Source organism: Schistocerca serialis, unplaced genomic scaffold (assembly GCF_023864345.2).
Source record: "Schistocerca serialis cubense isolate TAMUIC-IGC-003099 unplaced genomic scaffold, iqSchSeri2.2 HiC_scaffold_291, whole genome shotgun sequence".
Taxonomy (NCBI): domain Eukaryota; kingdom Metazoa; phylum Arthropoda; class Insecta; order Orthoptera; family Acrididae; genus Schistocerca; species Schistocerca serialis.
In genome coordinates this window covers 17,501-22,500 of record NW_026047860.1, presented here as the reverse complement: position 1 = coordinate 22,500, position 5,000 = coordinate 17,501, and the positions used below count along the sequence as shown (strand labels likewise).

The following is a 5,000-nucleotide window of genomic DNA, read 5'->3' as shown; positions in this document are numbered from 1 at the left end:
CCACACGTCAGCCAGACACTATCACACACTACTCTCTGCCTCTAACAGGCACACACACAATATCTAACCACCAGCATGGAAGAACATCCGGTGCATCCTCTCCGCCACATTACACAATCCACACTATCATAACCAGACCGGGAGGTCCACCCAGAAAACAGAATATCCCACCCTTCCGACATCCGCCATTGCTCAGCTAAGCCACGAACACCCACACATGTCCTACACAGGGGTGCACCCAACATCACAATACTGCCTCCTGTCACAGTACACAAACAATGGCAGGAATGAAAGACACAGATCTGCCACAACCTTGGAATCGGAGCGCCGCCTGTCATGAGCCACAAGTGCATCCTGACGTGACAAATCGGATGATCCCGCAGGCATGCACTTACGATAATCACTATCAACGAACCTGCCGCCCCCTCCCCCCCCAAAATACACCTTTCCCTACAACGTGTACCTTAACCTAAGCTATATTGTACCTTAACCTAAGCGATATTGTACCTTAACCTAAGGTATATCGTACCTTAACCTAACCTACATTGCGCCTTCACCTAACCTACGTTGTACCTTAACCTAACCTACGTTGTACCTTAACCTAACCTACGTTGTACCTTAACCTAACCTACGTTGTACCTTAACCTAACCTACGTTGTACCTTAACCTAACCTACGTTGTACCTTAACCTAACCTACGTTGTACCTTAACCTAACCTACGTTGTACCTTAACCTAACCTACGTTGTGCCTTAACCTAACCTACGTTGTGCCTTAACCTAACCTACGTTGTGCCTTAACCTAACCTACGTTGTGCCTTAACCTAACCTATGTTGTGCCTTAACCTAACCTATGTTGTGCCTTAACCTAACCTATGTTGTGCCTTAACCTAACCTATGTTGTGCCTTAACCTAACCTATGTTGTGCCTTAACCTAACCTATGTTGTGCCTTAACCTAACCTATGTTGTGCCTTAACCTAACCTACGTTGTGCCTTAACCTAACCTACGTTGTGCCTTAACCTAACCTACGTTGTGCCTTAACCTAACCTACGTTGTGCCTTAACCTAACCTACGTTGTGCCTTAACCTAACCTACGTTGTGCCTTAACCTAACCTACGTTGTGCCTTAACCTAACCTACGTTGTGCCTTAACCTAACCTACGTTGTGCCTTAACCTAACCTACGTTGTGCCTTAACCTAACCTACGTTGTGCCTTAACCTAACCTACGTTGTGCCTTAACCTAACCTACGTTGTGCCTTAACCTAACCTACGTTGTGCCTTAACCTAACCTACGTTGTGCCTTAACCTAACCTACGTTGTGCCTTAACCTAACCTACGTTGTGCCTTAACCTAACCTACGTTGTGCCTTAACCTAACCTACGTTGTGCCTTAACCTAACCTACGTTGTGCCTTAACCTAACCTACGTTGTGCCTTAACCTAACCTACGTTGTGCCTTAACCTAACCTACGTTGTGCCTTAACCTAACCTACGTTGTGCCTTAACCTAACCTACGTTGTGCCTTAACCTAACCTACGTTGTGCCTTAACCTAACCTACGTTGTGCCTTAACCTAACCTACGTTGTGCCTTAACCTAACCTATGTTGTGCCTTAACCTAACCTATGTTGTGCCTTAACCTAACCTATGTTGTGCCTTAACCTAACCTATGTTGTGCCTTAACCTAACCTATGTTGTGCCTTAACCTAACCTATGTTGTGCCTTAACCTAACCTATGTTGTGCCTTAACCTAACCTATGTTGTGCCTTAACCTAACCTATGTTGTGCCTTAACCTAACCTATGTTGTGCCTTAACCTAACCTACGTTGTGCCTTAACCTAACCCATATTGTACCTTAACCTAACCCATATTGTACCTTAACCTAACCCATATTGTACCTTAACCTAACCCATATTGTACCTTAACCTAACCCATATTGTACCTTAACGTAACCTAATTTGTGCCTTAACGTAACCTAATTTGTGCCTTAACGTAACCTAATTTGTGCCTTAACGTAACCTAATTTGTGCCTTAACGTAACCTAATTTGTGCCTTAACGTAACCTAATTTGTGCCTTAACGTAACCTAATTTGTGCCTTAACGTAACCTAATTTGTGCCTTAACGTAACCTAATTTGTGCCTTAACGTAACCTAATTTGTGCCTTAACGTAACCTAATTTGTGCCTTAACGTAACCTAATTTGTGCCTTAACGTAACCTAATTTGTGCCTTAACGTAACCTAATTTGTGCCTTAACGTAACCTAATTTGTGCCTTAACGTAACCTAATTTGTGCCTTAACGTAACCTAATTTGTGCCTTAACGTAACCTAATTTGTGCCTTAACGTAACCTAATTTGTGCCTTAACGTAACCTAATTTGTGCCTTAACGTAACCCATGTTGTGCCTTAACGTAACCCATGTTGTGCCTTAACGTAACCCAATTTGTGCCTTAACGTAACCCATGTTGTGCCTTAACCTAACCTATATTGTGCCTCAACCTAACCTATATTGCGCCTTAACCTGACGCACGTTGTCGCTGAACCTGCTCTGTAATTGTTATGCAACTCGTTAAATTAGTGTAGTGTTGCCTAACCGCAACCCTCGCAATATAGTTCGCTATTCGCACTGCCCGGTCCCCTGTGTATCGCGTCATGTTAAACACCTTGCAGGTGTTGCTGACTTTCCACATGCTCCTGCTATACACTGTAATGTGGATAGCAGCAGGACGTACATGCCCCCCCCCCTTCCCCCCTGCCTTCGCAAGCTGGTCGTTGAGAAGTTTGCATGTTCAATGCCCTTCGCATGCCGACGTACTCAGCCTACGTTGTGGTACGGCCTGTCACCTGTCCGCCGATGTACGCAAAACCCACAAACTGTACTGCACATTGGTCCGTATGTACTGAATGATACATCGTGGCACATGTGTGACCGTACGACGACTGCGCCTAGCAACGGCAGACCATACAGTCCAAATATTGTGCACGCAGCTACGTGTCGTCTCCCTATAAGAGCTGGATTGCAGTGTGGTACGCCATTCAGACGTGTGGGAGGAACGGACGCCCTGGATGGCGATCAGCATGAGCAGTCTGTTGATGTAGTGGAGCGTGTATTCGGACGTAGTCGTCTCTTCTCACACACCGTGATAGCATGTTGCACCGCGTTCCACATCTGCGACATCCTGCAGAGGCCGGCTGACAGTCGTTCGCGCAATGGACACCGCATACGTACGGGGGCTACCTTCCACGTGTTCTCGAGGCGTGCACATGTTGTTGCGTCTATGTGGGCAGACGTAGTGTGTTGTGACACCTGACACAGGCATGCAATACTCGTTGCAAATGGCGATGGACGTCTACGTTTGCTGGTGACGTTACGCAAATGAACAACAGGTAACCCGTTGTGGTGCGGTTGTTCTCGCTAGAGGTGAATCAGTGTTGGCGACGATCGGTCGAGCTATTAACCGGTTGTTTCAGGGATACCCACCATGCCCACGAACGTGAAAGGGGACCCACCATGCCCACGAACGCGAAAGGGGATCTGGGTGTGAGGCGATACGCGGCGGTGGCTGGGTGGGACCGTCCCCGGCCGGTGAGGGGGGGCCGCCCGGCGTGCTGGCAGCGCGGTGCGTGGGCGCACGCGCTACAGCCGGCTGGTGGGGGCGGCCAGTGGCAGGCGCGCCGGCCGACGGACGCGGCAGGCGGCGCAGCTGCGCGCCGGCGCCCCCTGCTCGCGGCGCCTTGCGGCCAAAGTAGGTCCTCGCGGGCCCGGTGCGAAGCGCGGTGGCCATCTGCAGTGTGCTGGTCCGATTGAGGACTGTGTGCGCTGAGGATGCGCCGCCGCCCGGCGCTCGGCGCCGCGACGCCGTCTGCTGCTCGGTCGCCCCAGCGGTTCTCGCAGGTGGTTTGTATCGCAGCTGTGCGGACGTGTTGGCGCGTGCGCTGTGCTGGGAGAGTTCGCTTCGGCACCCAAGTGGGGCTTTTGTCCTTCTGTGGCGCTGGCGTTGGAGCTGCCGGTCACCGTAGGTGGCGCGTGTTGTCTCCCGCCGGCAATGCCACGACAGCACGCTCCCGGGCCTCTGTCGGCAGCGGCAAGCTCAGTTGGGAGCACGGGTGGTCGCACCTAAAGCGTCTACTCGCCTAACTCCGGGCGATTGCGCCTCTCTCGAACCCGACCAAGTACTTAGGACGGCGCTGCGCGCCGCCGGGACCTGAGAGGGTTTCGAGGTGTGTTGTGCAGGGGAGCTCAGCCTCCTCCTGTTTGCAGAATAATTGAGCGGACGCTTGCGTGTTCGCGCGGGCCCCCGGGACACACTCCCGGGCGGCCGGCTGCTCAGCTCTAGTTGACGCAGCTCCCTGGTTGATCCTGCCAGTAGTCATATGCTTGTCTCAAAGATTAAGCCATGCATGTCTCAGTACAAGCCGCATTAAGGTGAAACCGCGAATGGCTCATTAAATCAGTTATGGTTCCTTAGATCGTACCCACGTTACTTGGATAACTGTGGTAATTCTAGAGCTAATACATGCAAACAGAGTCCCGACCAGAGATGGAAGGGACGCTTTTATTAGATCAAAACCAATCGGTCGGCTCGTCCGGTCCGTTTGCCTTGGTGACTCTGAATAACTTTGGGCTGATCGCACGGTCCTCGTACCGGCGACGCATCTTTCAAATGTCTGCCTTATCAACTGTCGATGGTAGGTTCTGCGCCTACCATGGTTGTAACGGGTAACGGGGAATCAGGGTTCGATTCCGGAGAGGGAGCCTGAGAAACGGCTACCACATCCAAGGAAGGCAGCAGGCGCGCAAATTACCCACTCCCGGCACGGGGAGGTAGTGACGAAAAATAACGATACGGGACTCATCCGAGGCCCCGTAATCGGAATGAGTACACTTTAAATCCTTTAACGAGTATCTATTGGAGGGCAAGTCTGGTGCCAGCAGCCGCGGTAATTCCAGCTCCAATAGCGTATATTAAAGTTGTTGCGGTTAAAAAGCTCGTAGTTGGATTTGT

At 50.7% G+C, this 5,000-nt stretch overlaps 1 non-coding gene across 1 annotated transcript in view; it reads left to right on the top strand.

Annotated features, from left to right (window-relative positions):
- Positions 1–4,341: 4,341 nt before the first annotated feature.
- The window catches only part of LOC126444651 (small subunit ribosomal RNA), a 1,909-nt gene continuing 1,250 nt past the window's right edge, over positions 4,342–5,000 (top strand). The window contains exon 1 of the ribosomal RNA XR_007582661.1: positions 4,342–5,000. This exon is cut by the window's right edge and continues 1,250 nt beyond it. This is a non-coding gene — a ribosomal RNA (small subunit ribosomal RNA).